The following is a 14,977-nucleotide window of genomic DNA, read 5'->3' as shown; positions in this document are numbered from 1 at the left end:
TTGTATCAACGAAATTACGTTTCATCAAATTTTACTTACCTGACTCCACTTCTCCGAAACTTCACGAAACCGAAAGTACGGACTGTCGAAATCCTTTCCCTTTGAATGGAACCCACTTGCCAAGGTGTTGGCTCCAATAAAGGCTGTCCCTACAAATGTTCCTCTTTTCAGAAGAACAAAACGATCACAAAGCACCTCCACAAGTAAGCACACGTTGTATTCCCAAATAATTTAATTTTATTCACAAAACATAAATAAAATAATAAAATTAAATTGATTAAGCACTTTCATCTCCTCCCAGGAGACTTCATCAGAATCAGATTAAATCAGAACCTCAAAATGCAGAGTATCACTATACACAGCTATCTTTATTCTAGAGAGAAAAAAAACTAAAATCATCTTGTTATTACATCAGAGACTTCTCTTTTCTCAACTGTTACTCTTAGCATAAATATATTAACAATGTGTAGCCCGGATAGCTCAGTCGGTAGAGCATCAGACTTTTAATCTGAGGGTCCAGGGTTCAAGTCCCTGTTCGGGCGTCTACAACTTTTAGCATCTGCTTCCCCATCATTATGCACAGGAGTAACCAGCTTAATAAAATTAAAAGCATAACTAGTCTATCTCCTACTAACAACCCAAAAACCTGTAAGTACTTTCTTCTTCTTCTTTGAAAAATCATAGCACTTGATTACATTTTCAAGCAGCAGTAGGTTGATTATGGGAGAACCAAATGTTGCCCAATAAATATATTTCAATAGTATCATGTGTCCCGTATGTGACAAAGTGCTGAGAGTCATACTATATACAGTAGGATATACCTAGTAGTAGGGTGCAAGTTTATATTGTGAATATATAAACAGCACTAGAAAATACAACATTATAGGAAATATAATCTGTTACAGCAAGATATTCACATGAATATGTAAAAATTAACCTGAAAATCTAAAAATGATTTTACTACAATTGCGTATCCTACATATGTAGTATTCAAGATACCTTAAGCAAATATATGCAGAATCACTGGTTTAAAGTAACGTAATGTTATGCAACACAGCCTTAAGGTAATTTAACTTTATTCCTTATTGTACTGCTATAAACAAGAAACATGGGAAAACAATTTATAGGTAAACTCTACAACTTTATAAAGGTCATTTTCTTGCACATACAGTATTTAAGGTCTACAATAATGAGATCTGAAGAAAAAGGCCTTCAAAACAGCAACCTACTTTACCTTTCTTACTGATATATTTTCATATTCATTACCCTGAAAGACCTTTAATGTTTATTCAGTAAAATGCAGAACTTGTCATTCCTGCCACAGATATTAGCACTAGCATGCTACATACAAAATAGATCTTTTGTACTCCACATAATCACAACTAAGTGAATATCACTTATTTTCACTTAAAATAGTCTGACAAAACTTTATTTATTCATTTTTTTACTACATAGTGCGTGTAATTTAAGTAACTGCTAGCTCTGCTGTTGTATAGAATGGCAGAGAAACTGCTTGAGAAACAGAATGCCTTTGAGCTTATGTAAGTAATAAGATATTTTAGGATTGTTATCTGAACGCCAAACTATTACTAAATCACTTTTGGTAACCTTAACAGCCTGACCCAAACCAAGAGTTAAGAAACATGAATTTAATGGATGACACAAGTTACAGCACTTTGGATACAGCAGCATAACAACAGAAAAAGAATGAGAAAAGCTTAGATCAGACGAGAAGCGTAGTGTGACTACAGCCCAGGAGATTAAAGTTCAGTTAGCAACTTAGGTGCTTAATGGACAACTGCGTCAGGCAGTGTGTGTGTGGGGGTGGGGGTGGGTGGAGCCAGTTTCAGGTTGCAACAATCCCTAGTCTGTGACCTGGTAGCATGTTTGTCGCATATTAAGCCAATGACTGGCAGCCTTCATCAAGCATCTGAACAAAACAGTACATTTACAATGGAGAAGGTACTGTGACTCCATATGTGATGTGGTTCATACATTCCTCTAACCAGGGTATTTGACTAAATCACAAAGTTCTCATTCTGGCAAGGGCACAAGTACTCCTCATGACAACCTAAATGATGCCTCTGCAATGGCTCTCAAAAATGAACTTGAATCCTGACTGGGGCGGCTTGAGAAGTGTAAGGCAGAGTGTTAAAGGGGAAAAAAATATGCAAAGCTTAATGTACTGTAGACAATTTTGAAAACAGCAAGGAACTTTAAACACTCTCAGGTTTGAAGCTTCTCTGGATGAAAAAATAAAAATACTACAGCACACTAACATTAAAAGCCTGCACAAATCTTAATGTAGACAGAAATCTGAAAAGAACCACAATGTGCAGGTGTTAATCAGTACGGTAAAAGAAAAATATACATTAAGTACTGTTTTCTTTTAAAAATGTATCTTTTTCCAGAGCTGAATGACAAAATGGAACATGATGCAAACTTGTGTGATCCTGGAGAAAAAGCTGGGAGACTGATACCTGTTTTCTATGCAAGTCTCTTACAAGCTGCTTAACTTTTTTGAACTGGAGGGACTGCAAAATAATATGCCTGAGATGCAAGGTTGCTGATTTTGCCCTTGTCCTACAAAGTTTTCAATAATTTCTTAACTGCCTATCCAAAAAGAGTCTTCTTTTACCAGGATATCGAAAATAGGTGGCACTTTCATCTAGTTGTAGTTTCTCACATCTGACTCAAGCATAAGCTTTAATGAAAATACTTCAAAAGCACATTGGGGAAAAAATGATCAGAATAGCATTTGAATGTGTGAAATATTCCCTTCTCAAAGCTTTTTCTCTATTTTGACTGTGGTAGTTCCTTCATGGCATTCTGGAGTTCATTTAAAACTTTAGCTTGTGAGATACTAAGTGAGCAAAATAATTTTTTTTACCTAACTACCAATGTAATGGAAACATCACTTTTTTGGTTTGTTTACTAAATCTGCCCAGCACACTATCATTATCCTGAAATGACAGCACACCAGTGAGTAATTATGTGTTGGCTACTGAAGCAGAGGTGATAAACTTACAAAGTCACCTTTATGGTTAAAGAAAAACTACCTCTCTTAGAAGTTTGGATGTAAAATGTTTTCTGACTTGGTAGCTGCAGTTTAAGTGTCTGGATGAGAATTACTGTTTAAGGACATCCTCCAAATACTTAATATTGCACAGTCCAACTGTGATACCGGGAGTCTGAACATCTCAGCATATCATTTATTTGGTGAAGAAAGCTTGTTAGCTTACAATGTAAGGAACTCTACCACAATACTTATTACCTCATTACGGACAATATCTTTAGGAGGTAAAGTTGAAGAGTGACAGGAAGTACCCCGTTGGTCCAAGTGCATATACTGAAGGGAGGGAACCAACACAGTATAAATATATTCCTCCCCCTCTGAGGGAGTAGGAGAGGCCTGACCTTTTTTGTTTTTGTCTTTACTTGGTGTATCTCATGTACTTTTGAAAGTCCATGTTTAACTACTTTAAACAAGGACTTAAACAGCCCTTCTTCATTAACCATTGCAGGCCCTTGGTGCCATTCAGCAGTTAAAAGGAAGTTATGTACTCACCATAACGTTCCAGCTGAGTAGTTCTACTTCATTTGTCTTCAACCTGTGGGTACCGGATCTGAGTCGGCAATTTCACAAGCATCTGTTCTGAGCTCCAAGATCCTCCCCTTACCCATAATACACCACCACTACCATCTAACCCCCAGATCGAGTTTGCTGCAACTTACACTAAGAACGCGACCTCAAAAAACACCTTACACACCTAAAATCAGCCAAAAGGCTGTTCATCTGGTAAGGCCAGGGGGAAGGAGGGAGACAAATGAAGTAGAACTACTCAGATGGGACGTATGGTGAGTGCATAACTTCTTTATCTGAAGTAGTTTACTTTATTTGATCTTCAACCTGTGGGACAAAGTTCCCAGCTACTAAATACCTGGGTGGCCCTCATGGAAGGATATTCCGGAGCACTGCAGAACCAAAGGATGATCTCCTTCGAGAAATCAAATCCAACTTATATACTGAGAAATAAAGGTATGAGAAGAGGACCAAGTAGCCACCGAACAAATATCATCCAATCAGACTCTCGACCAAAAAGCTGCAAAAGTAGTCATGGACCTAGTCGAGTGAGCTTTCACCTGACCCGGAGGAGACAAACCTTTATGGCTACACAAGGAGATCCACCTAGCAATGGTAACCTTGGAGACAGGTTTACCTAAAAAAGGTTCAGAAAAGGACACAAATAATTGGTCAGATTTGCGAAAGGTTTTAATCCTTTGTAAACAGAATTGTAACGGTCTATGAACATCCAACAAGTGTAGCCTGTATTCCATTTTTTTAGTAAAATTTGGGAAGAAAACAGGTAAATTGATGATTTGATTGATGTTAACCTGTGATGCTACTTTTGGGAGAAAGGAAGGACTGGTGCGAAAGAAAACCCTGTCCTTACGGAAAATCATGTATGGAACCTTGACAGACCACGCTTGCAGTTCTGAAACCCTCTTAGCAGAGGTGATAGCCACTAGAAATGCTGTTTTCCAAGACAAAAACTTAAGATCTGTGGTTGCTGCAGGTTCAAATGGCGGAGCGACCAACGCTTGAAGAACCACAGTAAGGTCCCATGGAGGAACAGGATCTTTGACCGGAGGACGCAAGAGGAAGATACCTTTAATAAAGGCTTTACACAATCTGGAAGAGGCTAAGGAAGCAGAATTCTCACCTACATGAAAATGAGAAATGGCAGCTAGTTGAACCTTGATAGTAGAAGAGCTAGCCACTTGTTGAAAAATATTAGCCAGAAAATCCAGAATAGCTGGAACAGGAGCCGTGACAGGATCTAAACTCCTCTGAGAAGCCCAAAGGGAAAAACGTTTCCATTTGCTACGATAAACCTTCCTGGTGGACGACTTATGAGCTGCCACCAGAATAGACCTGGCTAAAGAAGACAATCCAGGAGTCCTAGCAATTAAGGAAACTGGAGCAGCCAAGCTGTGAGCTTCAAACTGTCTAGACTCGGATGAGGGACCCTTGAGGGGTGTGGAATGAGATCCTGAATGGTATCCAAGGTGGAGCTAGATGATGAGACCAAAGGAAGGGAGACCATACCTGGCGAGGCCAAAATGGGGCAATGAGCATCACTTTGCTCCCTAGTTGGCAAGCTTTCTGTAGAAACCTCGGAATAAGGGGTACAGGAGGATAAGCATAAAGAAGACTGGGAGGCCAAGCATGGACTAGAGCGTCTCTGGGGGACTCACCCATGGGGTTCAGCGCAAAGAACTTGCTGCACTTCGCATTGGAAGGAGATGCGAAGAAACTGCAGCAAGGCCGACCCCAATCTAGAAAGATCTGCTCCGCTACTGAAGGATTCAGAGACCACTCATAAGGCATCAGAATAGTCCGACTTAGTCTGTCTGCTAGAATGTTGGACCATCCTGGAATATGCGTTGCTATCAGAAAACGTCCAGTGAAGATCGCCCATTCCGAAACTCTCAAGCCTTGCGACAAAGGGGGTAAGATCTGGTCCCTCCCTGTTTGTTGAGATACCACACCACTGACGTGTTATCTGACTGGATTGCAATGGTTCCCAGAGGTAAAAAGGCATGAAGGGCCTGCAACGCTAAAAGGACCGCCCCCGTCTCCAGAATGTTTATATGCAAAAATTTATGTTTGTATGCAAACTGGTCTCGATAGGGGACCACATGCCTTGGACTGTCCTTCCCGAACAATGCCCCCCCCCCCAAGTTGGGAGGCCTCCGTGGTCACTGTGGCTCGGACAGGAGCTGGAACAAAAGGTCGTCCCTCCAGAATTTCCAAAGAATGCATCCACCAAAGAAGGGACGACCTGCAGACTCGGCTGAGCTGTGTTGGATGCGACAATGGAAGATCCAACAGGGATCATTGCACCGCTAGAGTCCACTGTAGTACTCGCATATGTAGTCGAGCGCACGTAAGAAACATTATGGTCGCTGCTATAAAACCTAGGGCCCTCAAAACCGATTCTGCTGAGGGAAGGTGAGAATGGTAGATGAAGGCAATATACAACCTTAGGTTTCAAACTCTCTCTGTGGTCAGGAAGATTTTTGTCTATAGAGTGTCTATCTGTGTCCCTTTGTATTCTATCACCTGGACAGGATTCAGAAGAGATTTGGCTGTGTTGATTGTAATTCCTAAGTGGAGTGCAAGCTTTAGGAAATAATCTCTGGTCTGACAAAGTAGATGCTTGGTGGGAGCAGTAAGGAGCCAATCGTCCAGATAAGGGTAGAACCGAGTCCCCTGAAGCCTCAGGTGAGCCGCTACTACTGCCATCACTTTGGTGAACACCCTAGGGGCTGCGGTGAGACTAAAGGGTAGAGCTCGGAACTGATAATGACTGGCTCCTAGCCGGAAGCGGAGGAACCTCCTGGAACTTCTGTGCATCTTTATGAGATAGTATGCATCCTGGAGGTCGAACGAGCACATCCAGTCGCTCCCTTGCAGGTATGGCATGATAGACTGTAAAATGACCATCTGGAACTTTTCTTTGGCAACTGACAGGTTCAGAGTAGATAGGTCCAGAATGGGCCTTAAGTCCCCCGTCTTATTTTGGCACCAAAAAGAACATGGAGTAGATGTCTGATCCGGACTGATCTGGGGGGACGGGTTCGATGGCTCATTTCTCTAGCAGCTTGGAAACTTCTAGCACTGATGCCTCACTTTGTGTGAGTGGTACATCCGGGAGGTGTTTGTAAGGTGTAGAAGGAACCACAAACGTGATTGAATAGCCTCTGGAAATTATCTGAAGCATCCAACAGTCTGATGACATAGACTCCCACGCCACCAGGTGCAACGATAGGTGACCCCCAACTGCCTCCAGAGCAGAGCAGTCAGGCAACCTCTCCATAGCTCTCAACCTTCCATCTCCAAAATGAGGAACACTAGCCCTCATAATGTGGAACATATGGACAAAATGTGGAACACATACAATTGGCTTACTAACAACTTCAACTAGGAAGGTCATAGGATGGTCAGAATATGCTGGTTTTACTTATAACGAAGGTCTTTTAATGAATTAATATGATTAATTTCTATTTACCATGGATTTCACTTAAAAAAATTCCTAACACTGAATGTGTGACAGACTCTTTCAATGTGGAACTTCGAGGAACATGAACTTTTTAAGACCCCAAATGAGGTACGTCTCCGAGGGGGGATCTTGACCCGACAACGTCCGAGCCGAAGGAAGAAGTTCCACTCCCTCGGATCCAACACCCAGGGTTAGGCTCCGAGAGCCACTTGGATCCGACACGCTCCAGGCAGCTGCCGGCATCGAGGAGACAGGTACTGTTGGCACTGACCCCCTGACTAAGGCCATCCTCGGATCCATGTATTCCAAAACCGGGGGTCAGATCGGAGAAGGAGGTATTGGTGTGAAAAAAGGAAGCAAGCTCCCCCCTCCAGAGGGAGAGGGGGCAGGCAAGACTCCCATCTGAATCTGTATGCGAATCAATCTCTGCATCATTTTATCTATGTCGAATTCAGAGAGGCTGCGGGTGGACCGCAATGAAGCCATGGACTCCGAACTAGCGGGTCGAATAACCGAGGCTCTAGATGGTGGTCATGGCTCCTCTGGCTCTGGAGAAAATCTGGGAAATCGGAGCCAAAGGGAGTTATGGTGCCTAGACTGACTCTTGGCAGGAGTTCCTGATGGAGCTGTAAGGTCCAGGGACCTCTTTCTTTTCTCAGAACGGTGCTCTCTCTCCTTCTCTCTGCCTTTTCTGTGCTCCACTTCCACAGGCTTAGCAGTGGGAGGATGAATCCCAGCCTGGGTGGGAGGAGAAGGAAGGACAAGAGTAGACGGAGAGGCAGTCACAGCTGAAGCAGAAGGAGGCGGCCACTTCGTAGAAGGTAGCAGGCCTTTCAAGGCTAACTTGACCCGTCTATCCTTGAGGGAGCGCGGGTTAAAACACGTGCAAATAGCACATTCTGTATTCAAATGAGCCACACCCAAACACATCACACAAAGAGTGTGGCCATCAGCGGGTGACAATTTGTGGCCACACTCAATGCAACTCTTAAACACTGGCTTAGGAAGATCTGCCATGTCCCAACACAAAAGACTTTTGACACTTTTAACCAAGTTATCAAAACTAGTTTTATGCAACACACGCCACTCACCACACACTCAGACACAGGAAGCTGAGGGGGGAAGGGAAGACAACTATACACTAAACTATTTAACTACCTAAAACTAAAAAGAAAGACTAAAACGCAACGCACCAGCGAGGGGAGGAGGAGAGGGAACCTAAACTGACAAGAATACACACTCAAAACATGCTAATAATACTGAAAAACCCAACTTACAACTCGGAGCTCAGAATCACGATGCTTAGACTATACCGTGGCAAATAAGATCTGGGGGTTGAAAGGCAGTGGTGGTGTATTATAGATAAGGGGAGGAGCTTGGAGCTCGGAGCAGATGCTAGTGAAATTGCCGGTTCGGATCCGATACGGATCTGGTACCCACAGGTTGAAGATCAAATGAAGTAAACTATGTCAGAGTGAGAATATTCTCCTTCCTAGTAACATAGAATCAAATGATGGGGAAACAAATTACTGGAGACCTGAGGACAGTTATTAGAACTTTTTGAAAGGGGTCTATCTTATACTTCAAGGACTACTGCCAGTACTTGCACTTCTTTTGCTAAAAATCAAAGAATATGAGATTGGGGGGAGGGTTGTAGCTGCTAGCTTATCTGGTTAGATGAGCATCAAACTGAAAACCTTTTCTATTTAGCCAGATAAAATGCACTAGTGCTAAGCTTCCTTTGTCTGCTACAGAATGCACATCACCTCTGAGGAGGGGTAATCTCTGAAAGGAACTAGGATAAGATCATCCATGCAACAAGCATGATTTTTTTTTTTTGAGATATGGGTAAAGTATGGATTTCCCTTGCCATTTTAAAAGTGTGCAGTGGGTAGAAAGGGATAGAGGTATTTCCAAATTCAATTATATACCTGAAAGAACTGTTGCTAGTGGGTTTATATAGTGGTGATCCTTGGCCTTCCATCTCTTGCTCTGAACAGTACTCTTGGGAGAAGTGGAATGAGTAAAATGCATGCAAGGAGGAACTTGCAAAAGAAAACACAAAAAGCACTCACTGCCCAGACCCTCCTGCTCCAGTAGGTGCAGCAGCATTCTTTACCTGATGACTGTCCTGACAGGAAAATGGGTCCAACTCTTCTGCACTACTGGCAGGAAAATAATTCTCATTTAGCTGTCACTCATACAAGTTCAATCAGGAACTGTTCAAATGTTCTAGAGAATACTAGACAAAGGTAGTGTAAATGTTATGGAAGTATATAGGCCCTACTTCCAAGGAATTTCCCATGCCAGCACAGCATAGTAGGTCAAGTAATCAATGGCATATTGCAGGACTGGCAGGGCTTCTACTGTCATGTGTTCTTTGCCACTTGTATAAGCTGTATAAGAAACTGTTCAAATGTTCTACAGAATCCTAGTCAGAGGTAGTATAAATGGTTTGGAAGTACAGGCCCTACTTCGAAGGAAGTTCCCATGCCATCACAGCCAACCTGCACAAGAGTTAAGAGGAAACTGTATATTACATTACTGTGGTGGCATTTGTTGCTATGGTCTGTATCACTTAGTACAATGCAGACTTGCTACATCTGTTGTGCATAAATCAAGGCTATCTTCTCATTCACATTTGTAAATTTATTATGCCTACAAGACCATCTCTTCTACATGTTCATATGCTCAGTGTGTGTGCTCCCCAAACATTAGCTTAATTATCTGTGGTTAAGATATGAAAATACTCCATGGCCACAATCAGTAGTTCTGGGCTGTCCTGGACATGTTGCATTCACCATTGATTTCCTGCAGGAATAAAGGGGGCTGCCCACTCTGATGAGTAATGGTGTTGTTCCTGTAGGATTCTGAGGATCCTTCTATTTTCATATGTGCAGTATGGGTAAGGAAATCAAGGCAGAGACAGACATATAGCCCAAATGAGTTCAAGAAAAGTGTTTGTTGTTAAATGCTTCTTCTGGGTTAGGTGCTTTCTAAAATACTGAAGAAGAAGTGCTTTCTCTTGGGAGAAGGGATAGCCTGCTTGCTCTGGTATCCAGCACTAACCCAAGAAAATCATGCCAGAGACTGGTGTCAGGCTGAACTTTAGGAGATTCAGAAATATTTCCTGCTAGGTCAAGTAATCAATGGCATACTGCAAGAAATTACAACTGTTTAAGTAAAGTTACCATAGCAGTAGATGTTTGACTAGATGACTGCTGCAGTAGCCTTACATATATGGCTTATATCATGCCTGTGACCTAATGGATGGCCGGATTCCAATCTTAAGAACACCTTCCACATACTCAGTCTGTTGATAGCTCATGCTAGAATGCCAAAATCATAATGTCTACCAACAAAGGGGTTAAGACATGTGGGGACTTTGAAACAGGCAGCGATGTGGCCAGAGGCAGAGAAGGTTGCTCCTTTATGGGACTGACACCCTCGGGCCCATGCAGGATTGCAAGGTTTCTACAGTCATGTGGACTTATTCCTGGAGAATCTTTATTTTTCTTGGACTTCTCCTTTTGGGACTTTTTTTCATCTTCACTATTTGATGATTCTCTGATAAGGATAAGGACATTCAGTGCCCAGCACAAGAAGCTTCTTGAGCATTAGAAAAGTTCTGTTTTTTAAAGTTTTGCACTGCTCATATGAGACGACCAGATGGTCTTCTCCCAAAATGAAAGGAGACACATATAATGGCAGTCTTTTAGAGAGACTTCATGGGCCTAGATAAAAGTCTTCAAAGAGAATCAGAAGAAACTAAGCAAATACTTATAGTTAAATAGTAGTAACAGTATTTTCTAAATAAGAAAACTAATTTTCCCAAATTGGGTGCTTAGCACTCTCTGAATGCTCCATGTTGGTTATGTCTGACAGTTGTGGAAGTCTGCCTGCAGCTAATTTCTATGTCTAACAAATTACAATTGAGCAGTGGTCCATATGAGGGACAATACTTCTGGAACACCTGTCAGTTAAGGCCCACCTTGCTGGATACTTGCCTGGGCTGAAATTCCGAGCAGTATCACAACTGTGAAAGCAGCTGTAGGATCACTTGTTCAAGTCTGACCAGCGCTCAGATCACAGAGTGCTATGCAACTGATGGTGAATCATTTCCTCTTGGTGGCACAGGTCTGCTGAATGGAATGCTTTCTGGACCATAAACAGAAAGGACCCAGGATCAAAGCTGGATCCCGATGGCTTCCCAGTCATGGGGACACTGGTAGCCAGGAACTGAAGTGTTTCCTGTAATAACCCTTAGACCTGAAGCCATTCCTTCCTTCACCATCAAGAATTAATGAGAGTGAATTATGAGTCTTGTTTTGATAAGCCTGGAGATGTTATTTGATTTTTATTTTAAATTTGTTTATTGGCATAGTGCATTGATCTCTATGGACCATTTGCAGGCATAGCCCGGATGAAAAAAAATCACAAAGAGTACAGATACAATAGTATATGGAATGTAAACAAAGATGATATAGAAGTATAACACAGATGGTTACAAATATTAATACAGTGATTTACAGTGCTGTGTCAGCAAATAAGTAGTTATTCTTTAATCAAACATTTTTTCTAGCTAAACTAAAAGCATACATTTTGCAGAACAGACGAAAACAGGGGAAGAGAAAAGAAGGAAGCAAATAAGGTAGGGAGTGAGATTAGGCTAGAGGATTCAGATTAGGTTGTTTATCAGAGGTGACAATTTGGTCATAGCAGAGGAAATGAGGTGTAGTGAGGGGTGAACCTGGTATGATTTGTGTGACATTGCTTGACTGAAGGCACTGACATTTTCCTTGAGTGGCAAGGTGTTTTTTCATTTGTGGTATAAATGTGTGTAGGATGGGAATTCTTTTAGATATGCTGGAAGTGTGTCACAGTTTAGGTGCTAGCAAAGAAGGTGTGACTGATGCAGTCCAGTTTGGTTGCTGGTGTTGCCACATTGAGGATGGATTGGGAGTAATGACCAAGGTTGTAAGTACAGATTCTGGGAAAACTTTTGTCTGCTAGAGGGAAAAAAAAAAAAAGAGTCTGAGGTGAGGGTTTTATAGAGTAGGGAAGCCAAGAAAAGATCTGATCTTTGTTTTATTGGTAGCAATCTGACATTTGATAGAGTACTGGTCTTTACAGGGTGAGTTTATAAAAGGATACACTTTGCTGAATAAGAATGGACTGTTATAATCTTTTTGGGAAGTTGTTGTGATAACTGGCAGCCCATAATCTAACTGGTCCAGAAAAATTAATTTGCCTAAAGCTGCACTAGGCAGGTCAGTAAGGTGGAATGAGAGTTTCTTGCCAGAACAGTAAGGAATTGATTTTCTTGCAAAATCTTTTTTAATGTCGTCTTGAAATTTCAAATTTGGGGTCAACAAAATTCCAGCATAAATAGTAAAAATATATCCAAACAGATACCGCCAACACAATGAAAAGCACAAAATAAAAATACAAAAAGTCTAACACGACCAAGGTAGTAACAAAAGTTTTTTTTTTTTTATCTACTACCTTGGTCGTGTTAGCCATTTCATATTTTTATTTTTTGCTTAAAATTCTTAGGTACTTGAAAGAGAAGGTTGTACTTACAGGTGAGTTCAGTTGTTGATATCTGACGTTAACTGAATTGGAAGCCTTGGATAAGCCTTTGCTGGGGGTGAAAAAGTACAGGGATTTGGAGGGATTTCATAGTAGCTTGTACTGAGGGTATGTCACTCTGGATTTGCCTTTTCAAGTGAAAGTAGGAGTGGCTTGATCTGAAGATGACCATGTCAAGTCATGTCAGGATTGGCAAAAGAGGAGTTTACTGATGAAAACTAAGAGTAGCTGTGCTAAGATGGTCTCCTGAAGCACACTTTGAGGAAAGGGTCAGAATCAGAGGAGTTTTCACCTACTTTGACTTTGAAGCATGTCCTGGAGATGAAGCATTTGAGGCAGGGTCTTCACTTGTACTGATTTCAATTAGTTTGTGTAGGAGTAGAGTGTGGTCTATGAGGTAAAATGCTTTTGTTGTTGTCTATGAAGACTGCACCAATGTGATTCTCTTTGTCTGTGTTGGTGATAATTTTGTCTGTTAGGGACCATGGAGCAATCATTATGCTACATACTGTCCAGAATCCATGTTGTTTTCTGCAGCAAGGGTGATATGATTGGAAGTAATCAATATAGTGCATACAATTTTTTTTTTCTAGAATACAATTTTAGCAAGAATTGGGAATGTAAAGACCGTTTGAAATGGGATTTTGTTGTTTAGGAAATGGTGTTTATTAGGGCTTATTTCGAAATGTTGGGCATGATGTTACTTAGTAATCAGATGGTGTAAGTCTGGGAGGTGGTTTAGAAGTCTTTGCACAGATGAATAAATCATGGATAGACACTAACAGAGCCTGGTGAAAAGTGAATAATGATATGGTCTAGCACAGTTTTAGTCATTTTACACAAGGGACAGGTTGGAAGTAAATGGGGGGAGTGGGATAAAATGGCTGCATCAGGGAGGTTGCCGAATTCATGGAGTCTGAGTTAGTGAGGTTGGTGCTGGAGCGTTTCAGGACATTATCTGTTGCGTTTCCCCATGGCTTTGTGCCAGTAAACTGGTTATTTCATTCCAGAATTGCATTTATTTTTGAAGATGAAAAAACTGGTTTTGCATAGAGAATTTATGTGTTTTATGTATGGTCCAGTCTGTTTAATTATATTTCTCAGTGTTGTGAAGCTGGAGTGGAGGATGTGGTGGGGTTTTGCTTCCATTTGCTCCAGGCCTCATTTCCAAGCTGTACAAGTTGTTTAAGTTCTTCAGTTAATGCTTTTTCGTTTTAGTACCCCTGTAGTTAGAGGAAAGTATTTCTCCTTAAGATGATGGAGAATTTATGTTAAGTATGAATGAAGATGCTTCTTCAGTATTTCAAATGTTAAGAAGTGGGTAGATGGTGCTTTACCTTGTGAATACTGTTATTTTTTGGACAAAATATTACGTTGGGTACAGTGTTTAAGGCATTGGTTTTATAATGTGAAAGTGGTGATGAAGTGGTCACTGAAGGCTGGGGGGGATAGATGTTTAGGTAAATGATTGAGTCAATGTCATTTATAAAGACCAAGTCTACAAAGTAATGTTTGGATAAGTGCTTAGATATGTGGATTTGGCACTGAACTGAATGAGGTTGAGGTCAGCAAGATATTCTGTAATGTCATTAGCTGATGGGCCAAGTAAGCTAAGGCTGAAGTCTCCTGTAGGGAGATGAAAGCGCTCAATCTAATTGTCTGTCAATAAAGTGGAACATTTTTACATTCGTGCTGTGGTTTGTGGACTACCAACTTAGGAGGGACAGCCTTTATTGGAACCTTGCTCGTTGAGCATTTTGGAGGTTATCAGTTGCTATTTTTATTCAGCGTGTCCGTTTCAGTGTTTCTTGGTTAAGGCTGAAATCACCAAGGTTATGCAGACTGCATGTTTGGGGGCTTCTCAAACAATGCTGCAAATAATATATTTGAATTTAGAAAGGCAGGCAGAAGTGGGAGGTAAGGTGAAGCTGTTAACAGAGGAGTTTGAATGAGGGAAATTTAAGGAGTACCAAGTTAGGATATGAAATTGAAGATGTGTCTGCTTGAGCAACGATAGTAGTGTTTAGACTACATTTAAATTGTGAGTGCGCTCCACTAACACATTTAAGGTTAGGTCTGGTATCATGTAGCATTTGCAGGGGGGAATGTGCTGAGAGTCTTTTTTACAAGTTTCTGTAATTGCTACTATGTTTGGTTGGTGGGTACTGGAAACAACATTCATCTGGCCAACTTTATTTCTAATACACTGAGTATTTATGAGTGAGCAGGTAATACTGTTTGATTGAGGGTGATGTAGGTAATAGTTATTGATGGTGACAGGGCTGGTTAGTGTTCCTTCTAAGTAATAGTAGGAAGAT

The 14,977-nt window shown here is 41.2% G+C and overlaps 1 non-coding gene across 1 annotated transcript; it reads left to right on the top strand.

Annotated features, from left to right (window-relative positions):
* Positions 1-469: 469 nt before the first annotated feature.
* Positions 470-542, top strand: TRNAK-UUU. Its single transcript has one exon. It is a non-coding gene; the product is annotated as a tRNA-Lys (tRNA).
* The last annotated feature ends 14,435 nt before the right edge of the window (positions 543-14,977 follow it).

The sequence above is a fragment of the Protopterus annectens genome, chromosome 9.part0 (assembly GCF_019279795.1).
Source record: "Protopterus annectens isolate FY-2018-M chromosome 9.part0, PAN1.0, whole genome shotgun sequence".
Taxonomy (NCBI): domain Eukaryota; kingdom Metazoa; phylum Chordata; order Ceratodontiformes; family Protopteridae; genus Protopterus; species Protopterus annectens.
This window is presented reverse-complemented; position numbering and strand designations above follow the sequence as displayed.